General features: G+C 37.8%; 1 non-coding gene and 1 pseudogene across 1 annotated transcript; both read right to left on the bottom strand.

The window, feature by feature from the left end:
* Positions 1-2666: 2666 nt before the first annotated feature.
* Positions 2667-13562, bottom strand: LOC147557768 (pentatricopeptide repeat-containing protein At1g09220, mitochondrial-like; annotated as a pseudogene).
* On the bottom strand, positions 3580-3652 carry TRNAK-UUU (transfer RNA lysine (anticodon UUU)). Its single transcript has one exon. It is a non-coding gene; the product is annotated as a tRNA-Lys (tRNA).
* Positions 13563-18704: the final 5142 nt, after the last annotated feature.

The following is an 18704-nucleotide window of genomic DNA, read 5'->3' as shown; positions in this document are numbered from 1 at the left end:
TTCTCTCTCTCTCTACAATTTCTCTGTTTTCTCTCTCTTTCTTAACAAATTTCTCTTTCCCTCTCTCTCCCTCTCTCTCTGTTTCTTTCAATTTTTCTCTCTCTCTGTTTCTAACACACTCTAAAAAAAAAAGTAAAAGAAAACTGTTTTAAAAACTCTGTTCTACTCCACTCTCTCTCTCTATAAATGTTGTATCATTGAAGCGCCAGAGAGGCTCCTCCAAAGAGAAGATACCCCTGCAGCTATTCCTTTTGTTCTTCTTATAGAAGAGAATCCTCTCCTCAAGTCCCAATTCTTCCTTTATGTAGATAGAAAATCAAATCAGTTGAAAACTTTCAGTTCCTGGACGAAAATAACTCTTGTCTCTCTTATTCTCCTGTTCAACACGATTCTCTTTCTAAGAATATTGTTCACTGTTTAGAAGATAAATCTCTAACCTTCTCTAAAATTCCTTATTTGAAAACCTTCTCAATCTACAGAAATATCCAGCTCTAACTCAATCTTCAACTTATCTCTCTCTAGAATATATATATATATATATATTTTTGAATATATATATATATATATATTTATAACCGAGCACAACACCTTCTTCATTCTCTCTAGATTGTTTCTTAAAATTCTTTAGAGAGATGAGAGAAAGAAAATAATAGTAGGCTGTCCCGCTCTCTCCCTCCCTCTCTCTACTGTTACAACTCAACAGAGAGATGAAGAAGGAAAGATAATCTCCACTAATCTGGCCCTTTCTTCTTCTTTTTTATAGTTTCTCTTTTTTGATGATCCTCTTTCTCTATTTACCAAATATTAATCGAATCCTCTTTGAACATTTCTGTCTGTAAGAGCATCTCCAATGCAAAACTCAAAAGAAGCTCTAAAAAATCTTATGTGTCGAGATTCAAATGTCAATCTCTAATTTTTCTCTTTCCTATTTGTCAAGATTGAGATCCTCTATTTGAATGACTTCTCCAATGCAACACTCTAAAACTCAAAAAATTGCTTATGTGGCATTTTATTTTTCATTAAAATATATGAACATGTTGAGTTGGCATTTAGAGATATCTCAAGACCAGAAATGGAGTGTCCTCTTGAGATATGTCAATTCCACCCTCGACACGTCATGTTGGAGATTTGAATTGAGTTTTGCATTGGAGATGAATTTTAAGATAAAAACTCTAAAAGTCCTACGTGGCACCCTGAGTTTCTAAGATTGAGATTTGCATTGGAGATGCTCTAATCTCTATCATATATTCCTGAAGATAGAAATAATCTAAGGAGGCAATGAGATTTGAAAGATATTTGAAATTAAAAGAAAGAGATTTGAAATTAATCCAAGGAAGGATGAGAACTGATTGCCACCCTTCACGTGTGTACTGTTGGGATGGCGAAATTTGGCAGGTGCATCAAGGTTAGATAAGATGGCCATCCCTACGCTCGGTCCACGTGCACAGTGCATTGCGTCCTTCAGATTTGTGCGGGTCCACTGAATATTGTACTTGAGATGCACTAGATCATATTTCAATGAAAATTCCGGAGCGTCATCCCTCTTATCCTGAAATCATCCCTCGCGCACATCAGGACCGTCCATCTGCCAACATGTGGCATTCTTTGATTCTGGTCAACTAACTCATTACCAAAAATTTGACTTGCTAATTCCCTCTACCGGACTTCGATTTCACCTCCGTTTTCACCCAAGGCCTCGTATTGGACTGTACTTTTCACTCGATCATCAATATCGACCAAATTACCAGAATCCCCAAATAACCAAACTGCCCTTTTGTGCGCCTTTCTCCATCTTGTAACTATTTTTCGTGCTCAATTCTATAGAAAACACCTAGACAAGAGAAACACGTAATTCATCAGAGTAACTGCTCTAAATGGACTAACTAGTCCAAATTAAGAGATCTAGATTAAGCATTTTCATGTCTCATCAACAACGGACTTCAATAATCAGTTACTCTTCATATTTAGTCCTTACTTTTGAACAGTTGTGTCCCTTAAACCCAACAAACATATGTACCCATTCAACTCCTATATAAACAACCCAAAACCATTCCAATTCTCATCAATTCATTCCCTTCTTCTCTTCTAACAATCAGTATTCTGGTGTGTCTGCAATATAAATCTGATTGGGAAGTATTCTAGTATATCTAACAAAAAGGAAGAAAAAAGTTTCGAGTGAAGTTATAACCTTAAAGCGTCTAGAAGATCCAAGTCATTCTCTTCTTCTCTTCTAACAATCAGTATTCTCGTGTGTCTAGAATACAAATTTGATTGGGGAGTATTCTAGTATATCTAGAAAAAGGAAGAAAGAAGTTTTGAGTGATTTGTAATGTTAAAACGTCTAGAAGATCAAATCGCATCAGTCCAAGAGCTCATATTATTTAAGAAGGTTCGCCCGCTTTCAGAATATAGAAGTACCATCTTAAAATTCTGAAAGGATAGTCATTGTATCTCGAAGGTATACACCCTAACATTTTGTAATGTTAAGGGAATTTATATCGCCTCGAGTCCATTATCATTTGTCTATCTCGGTTAATCCGAAAGAAAGAATTACTGATAAAGTCGGTATTTGCTAATCGTTTATCTCTCTATAACTTAGAGAAAGGAAGTTCCCTACTTCAATCCAGACTCTGGCTTAATCAAGACAAGACAGAGTTAAAGTTAGCTCAAACGGAAGAACAATAATTTATCATACACCCATAATGTTTAATATCAGGCATTATTTGATACCCATTTTTCTCAAAAAAACCAAGACCTTCCTCTATCTAGAAACACTCAATCCACCATGACTACAAGCATTTAAAACACTCAATCCACCATGACTACAAGCATTTAAAACACTCAAGAAAGTTATCCTATTTGGCTTCAAGTTATCATTCTCCATCTCTTCAAAAAGTTTTAAAGCTTCTTTTGCCATCCCATGCATTGCTAAACTTGAAATTATTAAAGTCCATGTAATCAAATTTTTTCTCTCTCTAGAAATGTCTTCAAACATCTTCATTGCACATCTATGGTTCCACATTTTGCATAACTATCTAGAAACGAATTGGTTACACGAATATCAGATGAAATGAACCCAAATTTCTCACTATAACCATGAAGTGATTGACATGAATAAAGACAACCAACATTCCAAACTGCAGTAAGAGCTTCTCTATGTTGATTCGAACGAGCATACCCATCAGGCCATCAATTATATCAGTCCAAGAAATTACACTCTGTTAAACCAGTAATCACAATATTCCAAGTAACCAAGTTTCTTTCAAGCATTTCTTCAAACATTTCACACAGACAATCACAAGCTAAGTAGATATAAACCAAAGCAGTTTGAACATAAACATTAATTTCACAACAAAATTTGATTATATGAGCATGAACTTGTATTCCTTTAATCGGTTGGTTCAAATCAGCACAAGCTTTAAGAAGGAAAGTGAAAGTTTCTGATGGAACAGAGTAATGGGAGAACTGATGAACTTGTTTGTAGAGATATAGAGCTTCTTCAGAGACTGCTTTCTTTCAGGCTCAAAGTTTCTGTCAAATTCTGGGAAGAAAAAACTAATGAGTATTCCAAAGTAAAAACGCCGTCTGTGGGAATCGAACCCACGACCACGTGGTTAAAAGCCACGCGCTCTACCAGCTGAGCTAAGACGGCTTCATGTCCACATTATGCTAAGACATATTTACAACTAAAAGTTATTCGTTTTTCTTCCTCCATTCTTCTTTCAGTTAGACATAAAATCGAACTCGAGCAGAGAAGTCTGAAATCTAATTCGTCTAAATCGCTGAATCGGGTTATTCATTTGATTTGGAAGAGAAAAAATCGAAGAGCACTGGAGAAATTTAGAGGGAAAACCAGTGAGAGCGAGAGGAAGTTATGGTGGGCTCTGGCCAATGTCTTTAGCTACACTCAAATCCAGGGTTTTTCATCAGAGAAAAGAGAAGATTAATGATCAATCTTCTAAAGAAGTCTTTAGCTACACTCATTCATTAGAATTGGCTCAACAAAACCTTCTAAGTAGATAGCCAGAGTACATCAGTAAATCCAGTAAAGGTAAGGTAAAACTAAACAAATCCATTACTTCAGTTTGGCCTTTCAGGCTACAGGTGTAGACTCTCAATCCTTCCGCTATTGTATATGGCTCAGTCCAGCTACTACACATATCCTAACCTGATTGAGTCAGTAACCTCCCAAACCCGAAATGGTTCAGTGAATGTGAAGGGGAGGGTTTAAAAAACAGGCAATGTTTTTTGCACTAATAGCACCGACTCCGCGCACCAATTTTCACATAATGTCACTGAAGCAGTATTCTCAAGAAGACCGTCCGATGAGCATAACTTCGTTCTTCTAGTCTGCCATTTATATTTGTATCTTCCCCTCTCACTTCGTTTGCAAGAACAGGATTAAACAACCTGAACAAACATTATTGTTCAACTGTCAAGAACAAGAATTAAGTACGGGAGAATTACTGAAACCCCCCACTTTTGATAATGCGTTTACTGAAACCCCCCACTTTTATTAGTAATTACTGAAACCCTCCACTTTCGTTAGATTTAACTTTGATATTTTCAATATTACTTTCATGCCCTCTTACGTTTTACCCCACCTTTTGGTAATGTCTTTACTGAAACCCTCACCTTTTATTAGTAATTACTGAAATCCCCACCTTTTGGTTTACTTGAACAAATTAATGGTCAATTTCAGACAAAAATAGAAACCTAGTTGGAAAAATCCCTAATTCGAAGAATCCTAGCTCGAAATTGAAGAAGTTCTATAGGAGTACAACACTAATTCGAAGATTCCTAGCTCGAATAACTGTAGTTCAAATCGGCAATCTTTAGAGAGAGAGACAACTCGAAATTGCAAAAATTTTGTATTGACTTCACCCCTAATTCGAAGAACCCTAATTCGATTAAAGGGTAGTTCGATCAGTACGAGAAAGAGAGAGAGAGAGAGAGAGAGAGAGAGAGAGATGTATTACCTGGTGTGAGGGTAGGAAATCGCGGGTCTAGAAGTCAGCTGGACCAGGCCGTTGACCGGATGTCGGACCTCCACCTGTTAATATTTTTTGCGGGCACCGACGACGTCTTTGGGCTTAAAATGTGACCAAAGAGACAAGAATACACGTGACCGTAAGTCCCTTGGGACACCTGGATGGTGCCGGCCTAAGAAGGCTCCGACGGTCAAGTTAGTAAGCTTGCAAGAGAAGCAAAATGTACGTGAATGATGTCATTAGAATGTTACCGTCGATTGAATAATGGTCGGAGTCTAGGCACGGCTCGCATAGTGGTCGGAGCTCGATCTCTACGGGTTGACTGACTTGGTTGGAGAGAGGTTAAGACAGCCTATGAGGTCTGTCTTGAACGAAGGCAGCCCTGGTGAGGTATGCCTTGTTTGGGGATGTGCACCGTAAATAAAGTGGAAAGCTTTAGGATCTGGCCTTGTAAATATTCAAGTGGGTGAGGTAAGGAAAGCCTGACCACTAGGAGAGATAAAGTAGCGTGCCTACGTTGATCGTTAGGAGAGATAATGGTAGGTCGCCCTTCCTTAGTTGTCAGGTCGCCCAAGAGAGAGAAAGTAAAGGTCGACCTTCCTTGGTTGTCTGGTCGCCCAAGAGAGAGAAAGTAATGGTCGACCTTCCTTGGTTGTCTGGTCGCCCAAGAGAGAGAAAGTAATGGTCGACCTTCCTTGGTTGTCTGGTCTCCCAAGAGAGAGAAAGTAATGGTCGACCTTCCTTGGTTGTCTGGTCGCCCAAGAGAGAGAAAGTAATGGTCGACCTTCTTTGGTTGTCTGGTCGATTGTGAGATGTTCGAGTGTTTTAGTCGAGAATCGGACGATCGCTCTGTATGAGAGAGAAAGTAGTGGGGTGTGTTCGGCGATAACCTGATGATCGAGTGTTTTAGTCGGGAATTGGATGATCGCTCTGTATGAGAGAGAAAGTAGTGGGGTGTGTTCGGCGATAACCAGATGATCGAGTGTTTTAGTTGGGAATTGGATGATCTGTATCACTCTTGGTTCCGTCATTTTATAGTCATCGTTATCCTGATGAGTTGTTTCTTTAAGACGGTAACGGAAAGAGTTGCCATTTGTGAAGATCATAACTCCTTAACGGGCATATTCCGGATATAGTCATCTTGAATGACCGTAACGTCTCCCAACGGCTACAAGGTGGCAGGTCCGCTGAGGAGATGAGGACTGACCTCTTTATCCAGAGCTGGAAGTGGTTTACATATTTCAGCCTGGTGAGGAGGCGAGGGCGGACCTCTTCCTCTAGAGCTGGAAGTGTTTCTTTACTCTAGCATTGCTTCGGGGTGCCCGAAGATAAATGGGTCTGGTCCATTAGCTGTTAATTCATGGGCTTAGTCACCGTCTAGGCCCATTAATCATGGATTTCTAGGGGCGCTCTTGGTGACGTATTTTGGCCCATATACCTGGATTCGACAATCTTTAGAGAGAGACAACTCGAAATTATCTCTCTCTCTCTAAAGAAAGTGGGGATTTCAGTAATTACTAATAAAAGTGAGGGGTTTCAGTAATTAGTAATAAAAATGGGGGGTTTCAGTTAAGTAAATACACAAACACTAAGGGCAGTGAAGTAAATTGACAAGCACTAACCCAGATTTTCCGTTAAGTCTAACAAAAGTAGGGTTTCAGTAATTACTAATAGAAGTGGGGGCTTTCAGTAAACGCATTATCAAAAGTGTGGGGTTTCAGTAATTCTCCCATTAAGTACACAGGATAATCGAGCTAACTTGGGATCTAACTCTGATTCAACTAGCTCTAACTCTAATATATCATTGGTGCAACCAAATCATATATATCATAGTTCGACTACAATACACTAACCACAGTGATGCAGCATGAACAGTTCTCTCATGTTGGGAGTGCAGCTACTTAGCTCGCTTTGCCAGCACCAGGATTGCGGCCAAACTGAATGATCATTGGCTTTCCTTTGAACACATATCCATTCACCAGATTTCGCCATCAATGATACTAAATTCAGTTTTGGGTGATTCACCATCACTAAATATAGAGATGAACATAAAATTGAGGAAACCAAAATTTTTAAGATGGTCTCAGAGACTCAGACTATCGTCTACATTCAGTTAAGCTACAAATTTAAGCCATCATCTTAAAGTAGTTTACCAAAACGTGAAGAGCAAGATCAACTGATGGAAATGTAACAAACGCTTGACCCCTCTTTCTTTCCTCCTGAAATACCAAAAGGCGCATGTACCTTTAGGAACTTTGGCAAGAAAACTAAAAGAAGCTTGAAGAGGCTACTTTAATCAAGAAAAGGAAAACTAGCCAAGGACATTAAAAATCAAATTTCTAAAAAATCGAGAAATACAAACCAAAAAGTTAATCTATTAGGAGTGGAGAATTGAGTGATCAAACTTGCATGAGCATAACATTCAGATCAGACTTTGCTGCATCAGCACTACCAAAGAATGAATCTGCAGGGATGAGAGCATGACTTTCAAAACTTCCTATAGAGCAACTTAAATATAAATTTGCTTAATTGGTTACAAATTCGCTAGAGATGATGTGGAGGAGAGAAGTGATGAAATGGAGGAGAGAGAGAGAGAGAGATGAGGTATTTAAATTTTTTTTAAAGGAATTACATTTTGTCCCTATGTGTCTTTGATGTGTAAATTTTTTTTAAAATGAATCCCATTTTGGCCCTCCAAGTTAGTTATAAGAAAATTGAAATTTTTTGGGAATTAACCCATATTTAAAAGGGGGTCAATTTTGACTTTACAAAATCACTTTTATAAGAAGGGCAAGTATGGAAACAAAAAATAACTATTAAGCATAATTGACGGTATTAACATAAGGGACCAATTCTAAATTTACGAAAAATAGGGGGTCAAAAAGGAAGCTGGTCACAAACTAGGGGGCTAAAAAGAAAATTTAAGAACGCCTGATGCTTTACATTCATCATGTCAAGCGTGAGGGTTACAACCTGTAGCACTGGATTCTTCTTTCTAATCACGGGAATCTCTTTTCGAACCAATTGGCAGTTTTAAGTCCAACAGACTCATGAAAGACATCTTTATCAACTGTTGGCCAACAATAGATTCTCGTCTTGGATGCTTTCGGCTAGGGTTTGATGATTCTGGAGCCCTAGGTTTCCTCTTATTATCATCCTCCCATTCACCCTGTATTTCAAAACTTTAGAAATGTAAGGGCGTGACTGTTCGTCCACACAATTCCAATTGAATATAACCCATTTATTTAAAAATTACACAATCCATTAGAGTCATTAAGTCATTCTGGGCGGGTAGAAAGTCACACGTTAGAGAGATCGTTAGGTAGTCACCAACAACTAGGCTTCGGGCCTTCAAGTAGATGGGTAAACGAGCAGAAGGTTGATCCTGGTAGCCGCGTAGCGGGGTAGGCGAACGTCCTAGTAGGAAACGGGTACTGGTAAGCAACCGTCTGGATTGGAAACGGATACAGGTAGACCTGCACAAGAGAAACAAAACTGTGTAGTCTCCCTCCTCTATATCAGTTTGTCTTTCTTCCCTCTTCCCGTCTCTCTCGCTCCCCACATTCGCCTAACCTTTTAGATGCCTCATTCTCTTTCGAGCAAACTCAGAATGATTGCTCCATCCAAATATATTGTCAACATTTTAGGTTTATGATTTCTTCTTCTGGATGCTTACATCTTCATGCTCTTTCATCCAAGAACAGGAAGTGGGGAGGCTCATATGTGATAACTAATTTGATTTATCATCTTTAAATCTCTCTTCTACTCTTTCTCTAACGCCCATTGAATTGTGTTTTCAGAATTTTGCCCATTGAATTGTGTTTTCAGAATTTTAATGGAAAGAGACGGTGAGAAACAAGTGTATTTAGGTAAGAAATTTTGAGTTTCCATTTAAGCTCATTTTCATTTTATTGATTGAGTGCAGAGATGATAGATCATATCTTTTGCAATTTCACTCAGGTTCATTTGTTGTTTGCTATTAGCTTAACTCATTATTCTTTGGGTAGCTGCTTGCTCCAATAAACAATTTGAGGTAAACTTCTAAAGTCTTTTACTTTTGTACCTATTTTATATCTATTTTCTTCTCAATATTGCCTATCACATGTGCAAGAAAGGTCAAATGCATAAATGGTGTAAAGATAATAATGAATAATTAGTTTCTTTGGTTGTGTTGAATAGTTTGTCTAAGAAGAAGTATATGTTGTTGGATGAAGATGTAATTCTATGATTTTTATACATAATCAAACATACTTTCAGCTTTTGTTGATCATCAAATAAAAGCAAGAATTTCTTGTCTCAGTCTCACATACTGTAGAATATATCTATGTATTCGTATATGGATGGATTTGATTGCATGTGCAAAGTTCTCTTATTAAAGTATTCAAACTACAAATAACTTTGTCAGTTCGAATATATTGCAAAACAAATTAAATAGTAAAAGCTCTACAATAAGAGAAGTTTGATATTCATAGCCTTCATATGTAGCTACAAACAACAAGAAATTTTTATAACCATATTTTTGCCAAAAAATTTATTGTTCCAGAAAGCTAACGTAGTTCAGCCAAATTGAGTGGTCATATTCAGTGTGTTGGCTTAAATTACAATGATGATGAGAATTTATATTTAGTTAACAAAGTTCATTTTCTAAATTACAGTTATGATTGTCAATCGGGAGTTGTCCATAGTTCACGAAGAAGGTGAAATTCTTTATATTTATTTCTTAATGTTTTTTCATATATTTATTCAACTTCGATTTTAATTCGTGAAAATTTAGACAATTTTTTTCATATTTTTCTTTCTTAATGTTTAATATGACTTTTAACCCTCATTTTGTTTTCAAAGTATATTTTATCAGCTGCATTTTTAGTCATCATATTTGAATTCGTCTACAACGAGGAAGGAATTTCATAATGAAGGATTCAAATTTAATAATTGGAGGGTGTTCTTCTCTATGGGCCTACTGAACACGAACAAAGACACTATTGGCCAGAGCCATTGCCAGTAGTATAAATGCCACCTTTTTAAAAGTATATTCTCCCTCCGTCCCATTTTGTTTGTAGTTTTGGAGAATTCAACTTATTAAAGGATATTATTTATTGTTGACAAATATAAAGACTTTTCCTAAATTACCCTCATTTAATATAGAGTATTCATTAAATACAACATAGGTAGAAGTGTAGAACCAATTAGAACCTTTGAATGGTATTCAAAGTTTCAAACTAAAGGGTAGTCTTGGAAGTTTTATCATTTTATCTATTAAATGAATGTTATAAAAGGAAAGTGACCAAACATTTTGGGACATCTATAAAAGGAATAACAACCAAACAAAATGGGACGGAGGGAGTAATTCTTATATTGCTATAAAACTGATATTACTGGCTTTGGGTTTTTTCCAGAGAAAACTTTGAACCATAACATATATTGTGCTTATAGGTGGTCTCAGCTGCTATAATCGACAAATACTTTAGAAAAAGCGCAAGATTGATTCATGAGATGTTTGGTAGGGGTGAGCAACGGTCGGTTTTTTTCGGTTTTGGCTCGAGCCAAAGCCGAACCAATAAGTGACGGTTTGACTAAATCGTCGGCCAAAGTCGAGTCGATCATTCGGCCGGCCGACATGGTTCGACTCGGTTTGGTTCGGCTCAGTTGAGTTCGATTGATCGGTTTAACCGATCACAATTTAGAGAAAATTGTAAACTAATGGCATTCATTTCATTGCATACACCGAAAATAAAAATTAAGAACTCATCATACTTTTCCAGCGTTACATATGCTGAAAATAAAAATTAAAAATTTATCGTACTTTTCCACGATTACAAAAATAAATAAATAAATAGAAGTACGAATACAAAATCTATAATTTTAAGTTATTAACTAAGAATAGGTTGTGGTAAATAGAAAATCAGTGAAGACTTACCTTTAAAACCTTTCAATCAAGTTGAATAGGTGGTTGATGAAGCCCACAACAACAACTAGGGAGGAGGACGGATAGTAGTATGGAAGATTCGATTAGGGGTTTTCTAATTTTTTTTACTTTTTAGTTTAGCACTTTCTAACTTTACAAAATTATTATTTCATTTTTTCTTAGGGTTCGGTCGGTTCGGTTTGGGCGGTTTCTAGAAACTCAAGTCGAGGCCAAACCAAGCCGAATTTGGGTTGTTCGATTTTTCGGCCGAACCGAGTCGAACGGTGATCGGTTCGGCCCAAAAATCGGTCGGTGCGATTCGACTTGGTTGAGTTCGGCCAATTGGTTCGGTTTTTGCTCACCCCTAATGTTTGGATTTGCACGTGATCACCAAGTAAGGCTGCATTTTTATCATCTATCTTTTCTTACTCACAAGATATCGCTTATAACAAGATCTATTCTATTATGTGGTTTATTTGGTTAATCCTTGCACTATCATCTATCTTTTCTTACTTATGAAATTAATGCTATTGGTGGGATCTGTTTTCTGGTTTCCCCTTCTAGGAAAAGCATGTAAGTGGTCATTTGACGATAAACTTCTTATTCAAGGTATTTGTTAATGCCATTTATTTGTATTCATCTCTCTCATTTTGACTGCATGAGGGAACTCATCATTCACTTTTTTAACTCTTAGTTTGATCGGTTGATTGAAATTCCGGATCTTGCCCTTTGATTTTATGTTCTCCGAATATATACAGAGGGAAAACATATAAAGATCGGTTGATTGAACCTACACTTAAATACATATAAAGAATGAAATAGTAATACCATAATCAAGGGAAAACATTATGCAATTCATAAAGAAAGGGAAGACCATCAAAACCGATCAAACTAAGAGTTATTTGTGTACCGACACATCACACATAGATAGGTTATTTGTGTTAGGGTTGGTTTATATTTTGTAGAATGTTAGGCAATTCCGACTGGCTTTGCATACAATAAGTGATTATCAAGTCGGAAAAGAACTCTATAGATAACTACTCTGATGATCTGCATTTACTTTTGTAGTCCACTCGAATATTAATGAACATTTGTGGAATTCATTATTATTTTTATTAATTTTAATTGGTTTGAATTAATTTTTTCACATGCATATTGGTATTTATACAACTTAAAGAGAAAGGTTGTTCGATCTTGCTTTCTAACCATTACAAGTTTCGTTAATCCCTAGAACATGAGAGTTATAGATTTCCAACGATGGAGTATTTGTCATGCAATAGAGGAAGACCTTAATCTTATAGTTTTCAACAATGGACCACAGATAGTAAACATATATATAGATAAGACTTAAGAGTGAGGCAGGCCTAAAGAGATAAAGTTGTTGTGTAGAGGATTTCGAATAAACTTTTATCTTATAGTTTCACTCTAATTCTTTTATGCATTTTCATCTAGAATATGCGTCAACCAATCTCACCGTGCCCGAGGCACGGGCTATACACAAATTTTAAATAAAGTTGAAGTAACAGAGTAAAAATACAGATTTATTTAGGGAGTGTCATCTTCTATTCTATTTCTACTTTAAAGAAGAAACATAGAATTTAAATTAAATCCGGTTCAAACGCAAACTAGTTTGAGTAGTGGGTGTCTGCCTTTCCTACCAGATGGTTTGAGTTTATACAGCTGTCTTTGACATACCCTTCTCCAATCCATCCCTTTTTGAACTCCTCTCACTCTCTCTCTCTCTCTATGTTCTATATGTTTCTCTTACACTACCAGGTGAATATGAGATTTTAAATGAAATGATGAGAGGCAAGTACTTGATGAATTGGGGGGAAGCAGTTTTAACAGCTTCAATGTTTATAATATTATTGGGACTACTCTGTTGCTGCCTCAGTACTGATCCCAATCAAGGTCCTTCCGATACTTGTGATGGAGTTTCTGGCGTGTAATAGTCCACAAAAACTCCCAGACCAGCCTCTCAAGTGATTCAATCTTTTTTTTTTACCTTCTATTGCGATATATATCAACAGAGGATTGACATTTTTTTTTTGTAATCGAAACACTTTTGATTCTTGTATGTGTTATTACAATGTTTTCATAATGATATCATGTTCTATTTCTCTACTTCTTTTATTATGGTCGTAATTTTGTTTCGAAGCCAGATATGTAATCTAACTATTCAAGGTCTAAAGTGGTTTGGATCGAAGTATAGACTTTTTTTTTTGTGTGACTTAATATATCTAACTTGTTTGAATGGCTGATTTGAACTGATTTTAGTTCATTTGATTTAGGACGTGAGAAAAGAAAAAGTCACATGCGTATTTCAATAAGTTGCTCACTGTACACAAAAGGATTCCTCCGCGCCTAGCCTCTTTTGCCCTTGGCCCACCTCTCTTGGCATTTCTTGTATGCAGTCCGAGGCTCACGAACAAGGGAGTCTGAGGGCACTTGGATTGGTATGCTTCCGTGTTGTTTAAACCCCGCACGTATCAGACCCAATCCGAGTTCCCTTTGGACTGTTTAGTCTGTGGGGCACTAAGAGTGAGAGTGGACTCTCCAGTCTGTGGGGCACTAAGAGTGAGGAGCAATTTGCTCGAAACCATTTCATGAATGACGTCCAACTGTAAGGGAAGTTCTATAAGCAGTCCCACTTGAGCAGAAACCATTTCACTGAATGTCCCCAACTATAAGCACTCCAACTTGACCTACTACCTAGGAAAAAAATGACAAAGAACACACAAAGAGAAATCATCACAAATTTCTTTCTTGGCTATGTTCTTCATTCTTCTTCATCTTCTTCAAAAGTGGGTAAAACTAAAGAAAGGTCGAATCTTCATCTTCTTCAAAAGTGGGTAAAACTAAAGAAAGGTCGAAAAACAAAAAGAAGTGCATATAGGCACCTAAAAGTCGGTAACCATCGATATTAGCATATCCATTTCAAATGATATCCACTTCAATAGGCTTGGTCACAAAAAAGTTAGAAAAAGAATTGTTCAATTTTTTGACTTTAACTTAAACAAATTAATACTAAAAGAACTCCAGAGTTCATAAATTCCACAAGAACGAAGTTGATAATTAAAGTTCAACCCATTTAGGTCAACCTAATTACAGTCATATCCGCTTGATCATAAGCTCTTATACGTCATTACCCAAGTTGAATCGAGAACATTCAACATAAAATAAACAAGGGTCAATTCCGTTTAGCCTAAAACAACATATACTTGGTTTTCTATCTATATATTTTTGCAAGGGAAGTTTTATAGGAGCCTCCCATTCTTGTTAAAAGGGTCCCTCTTGTGAATTCAGTACGAGTCCGTACAATTTACAAAAATAGGCTACTAGAATGAATTTCGGTAGACTCGTACCGAATAGTTCTTGCGAGTTCGGTGCTCGTACCGAATATTCTCTTGTAAATTCGGTGAGCTTGTAACGAATTCACAAAGAGGGGTCCTTTCAACAAGAATAAGGGCCTTGTAAAACTTTCCTATTTGCAATCTATGACCGCACTTATAAACACAAAATATAGAAAGATTCCACGGGTGACAGGAACTAGTGACAACATCAAAATTTGGATTACCATAAAATAGATTATCTCACTAACTATATTGTTTAGAGTTCTATTAAGATCATTATCTTGCTCTCTTGGTCAAGTCAAATGCTTTGACTTCATATAAATATTCTGAAACTCACCAAGAAATTTCTTATTAAATTAAACAAAGAAGTTTTAAATAAACTAATCAATATAAATGGATCTTCATTTGTGAATTGAGAAGAAAGGTGAGAGAGAAAGAATGGAAACAGGGGCAATAATTGCTATTATAGTTGTCGGTTGTGTATTTGTGGGTGGATTCATTGGAATGGTTATAACTAATCAACCCAAGGAAAAAACAACCCAATCTCGTGATTTAGCAGACCTACCAAATGCTACTACTATTACTGGTGATAATGTTAGAGATGGTGGCATGATTATTATGGTTGGCACTGCTGCTGCGGCCACCTATGCCGCTACTGCTTGTGAAAACGGGGATGATGGCAGTGGTGGTGATGGTGATGGCGATGGTGGCGGTGGAGGTTGTGGTGGTGGTTGTGGAGACTGAAGATAGAATATTTACGGTTTGCTAATTTACATGTAATTGAGTGCTTAGAGTTTCTCTTGAGTGTTGAATTGGAGAAGGCTTTCTCATCGTCTTTGCATTGGAGATGCTCTTACTTATGTTGTCCTGTCGTAAGTATTTGTATAATGAGAAGCTATGTGACCATTCTTGTGTTATCTAAATATGATATCTTTACTTTATGGACCGTGATATTAATCATTATTTTAGGCTCCTACTTTCACCATCTATAGTATGAAGCAGGACGACAAGACGTAGCGAAGACCCATCCACTGAAAAAGATCTGATTACCATACAAGAAGTTGAGTAAAGTTCACTGTTCCAGTTGGTATACCCCCCTCCAGAATCCATCGATAGCAAAGAGGAAAGAAGAAGGCACAAATTTGCAGATTCATTGTTGGCGTCCACTGGTCAATCATCGGAGGCTAGGGATGAGGGGGTAAATGAATAGCCTAACTCGGTTGAACATAATATTTGCTTAGTTATAAGTATTTGGTTTAATCTTAATCTCTAGTTAGTATCTTCTAGTTAATTTCCTCTTTTCTAGTTGGTTAGTCACAAGTATAGTTTCTTTTAGTATAGTGTTTCTCAGGTTGGATCGTTAGACAGAGACTTTTTTGTTAATTTTGTGTGGTATACTGGTATACAACTAGTATAAAGATGGTTGTTCTAATCCCTGAACTATACTTGTGCTCTGGTATGTGGTAACAGTGTCTTTGATAATTTTTCCATAATAAGTTAATAGTTATTACCAGTTTCTTTAATTCTCCTTTCTCTGTTTTGGCTTTTTCTGCTTTTCTTATCCAGTTTCACCTTTACTTGATTCACTGTTTAGTCTTCTTGGTGGCCTTTAATGGTAGAGCTCGATTGTGGGATCACTCCCCACACTCTAGCCTTTTTTCTGTTGGAGTGCCCTTAGAGGTAGGTTAGTTTCAATTATGAATACACCCCCTAGTCTAGACCCAACCATTCTTAGCTGGAATGTTAGAGGCATCTCCTCTTATATCACCAAAAAACACCTCTTGAAACTTATCAACAAGAATAATCCTGACATAGTTTTCTTGGCTGAGACTAAGAATAGATCGACCAACATTAATAAACACAATAAGATTAACAAAAATTATGCTAGTCACTTTGTCGAACCTATCAACAAAGCAGGGGGACTAGTTATGTACTGGAAGCACCATCTGAATATGAAAATTTTATACTCGGACATGAACATCATCCACGCAGATATATATAATTCGCAGACACACCTCCACACTATAGTTACAGGTTTCTACGGGTGCCCATATCATAAGAACAAATTCAAACCTTGGAAAAACCTGAACAATCTTAAGCCAGACAATAACACGTCGTGGATAGTCATTGGCGACCTTAACAGTATTATAGACACCCATGATAAAGTAGGAGGCACGAATCCTTCTAACTCCCACATCCATAAATCCTTTCTATCATCAACCGCCTAGAGCTTATGGACATGGGCTACCAAGGTAGCCAATACACTCGGAGTAATAAGCAATTCGGGGAGAACCTTATTCAAGAGAAATCGGATAGAGCCTTATCCAATCGCGGAATAATTTTCTCTCCCTGGGAGACAAGAACACGAAGTACTTCCACTCTCAGGCCATTCAACGCAATAAAACCAACAATATCCTGGTCTTTAAAGATAACAAAGGTGAATGGCAGGAAAGTCTCGGGAACATTCAAACGATCTTCTCTTCTCATATCCTTAAGATAAGTACATCGACTAACACCATCTCCGATCCTACCATCCTCAACCTCTTTCATGCTTCTATTACCCCTACTCAGAACCAGGAATTAACAGCCATCCCAGATGATGAAGATATTGATAGGTCTATCAAGGGGCTCAAGAGAGAAGCAGCCCCGGGGCCGGATGGATACCCTCCATTCTTCTTCCAATCTAATTGGGATACTGTTAGTCAGGATATTCATAAATTTGTTCATAACTTTTTTCAGTCTGCCTTTCTACCCTCGGAGGCCAATCACACTCACATTTGCCTAATCCCTAAGACGGCTACTCCCAAACCCTGACAGATTATCGACCTATAAGCCTTCTCAATACTACCTATAAGATTATTACCAAGATTTTGGCTGATAGGCTGAAACTTACCCAGAATTCCATCATTAGCCCTTTCCAAGCGGCTTACATCCCGGGTAGACAGATCACTGATAACATCATAATAGGTCAAGAGATCATCCACTCGCTCAAGAAGATGAAAGGTGCCACGGGTTACTTCGGCCTCAAGCTAGATATGTCTAAGGCTTTTGACAGAATCGAGTGGAACTTCCTAATAGATATTATGACAAAGCTGGGATATTCTGAACACTGGATTAAGATGATCTTCAATTGTATTTCTACCTCGTCCATGTCGGTGTTGGTTAATGGTCGTCCAGGACCCACTTTCTACCCTTCTAGAGGAATTAGGCAAGGTGATCCTCTATCTCCCTTCCTATTCACCCTAACAATGGAAGGGCTTAGCCGTCTTCTAGCAGCTGACCAGAGTATGGGTAAGTTCATGGGGTCCCACTAACAACCCTTACTTAGTGATCTCCCATTTCCATTTTGCTGATGATTGCATTATCTTCGGTCGTAACTCTATAGACAACATCCATACCCCAATGCCATTCTTAAAACCTTCTGCGAAGCTTCGGGCCAGATGATCAACTATAATAAGTCCAACATATTCTATTCCAGAAACTCTCATCTGAAGTTCAAACGGCTTATTATGCGCGCCCTCAAAGTCAAATACGCGTCCACTTCAGAAAAATACCTCAGAGCTCAGTTGTTCATTAGGGCCCATAAAACTAGGGTCTTCAGCGATATTCTTCAGCAGATCAAAGCTACGCTGGCTAAATGGAACCACTCTCTCCTGTTTCAAGCAGGTCGCACGGTTGTCATATCGGCAGTAGCGGCGGCCGTACCCCGATACCAAATGCAATGCTTCGCCATCCCTAAAGGTATAAGCAAAAGCATTACGACTGTCCAACGGTCGTTCTGGTGGGGTAAGTCTAAAGGTATATGCACTAAGTCTTGGTCATATATATGCCTCCCAAAGAGATTGGGAAGACTTGGTATACATCTTCCCGATCTGGATAACAGATCCATGCTTAGTAAACTAGCCTGGAGACTAAAATCTGAGCCAAATGCCATGTGGGTTCAATTCTTAAAAGCCAAGTATTACCCACAGCCAGAGAAATCAGGTCCCGCCAATCGTGGAACTAGAAAACCCTGAGTAAACACCTAAACTAGATTGACAACTTGACTACTTGGGAGGTTCATACAGGAGAGGAGATAAAAATCTAGACTAATAATTGAATTTCCACTCTCCACACCCCTCCGAGGAACTTACGCAACTCTAATCTAGTCATGGTCTCCCAACTCATCACAAATAATAAATGGAATGAGGAGACTCTTAACGACGTTTTTGATAACCCTACGAAAAATCTGATCAAAGCGATTCTAATTACTAGCGACGGAAGGGATCAAATGAAATAGACCCTCACTGATTCGGGAAACTACCCAGTTAAATCCATGTACCATCACCTCTGCATGAGCATGCACACTCCCCAACCCTCCTCCCCTAACTGGAAGTTCATCTGGTCTATCCCCACGGTGCCTAGAATTCAACTTTTTTTTATGAAAGATTTGCTCCAAAGCTCTCCTGGTCAGAG

This window comes from Eschscholzia californica, unplaced genomic scaffold, assembly GCF_041429995.1.
Source record: "Eschscholzia californica isolate CP2 unplaced genomic scaffold, dmEscCali1.0.p SCAF_2, whole genome shotgun sequence".
NCBI lineage: Eukaryota > Viridiplantae > Streptophyta > Magnoliopsida > Ranunculales > Papaveraceae > Eschscholzia > Eschscholzia californica.
Note: the sequence above shows the minus strand (reverse complement) of the source record. Positions and strands in the feature narration are given on the sequence as shown.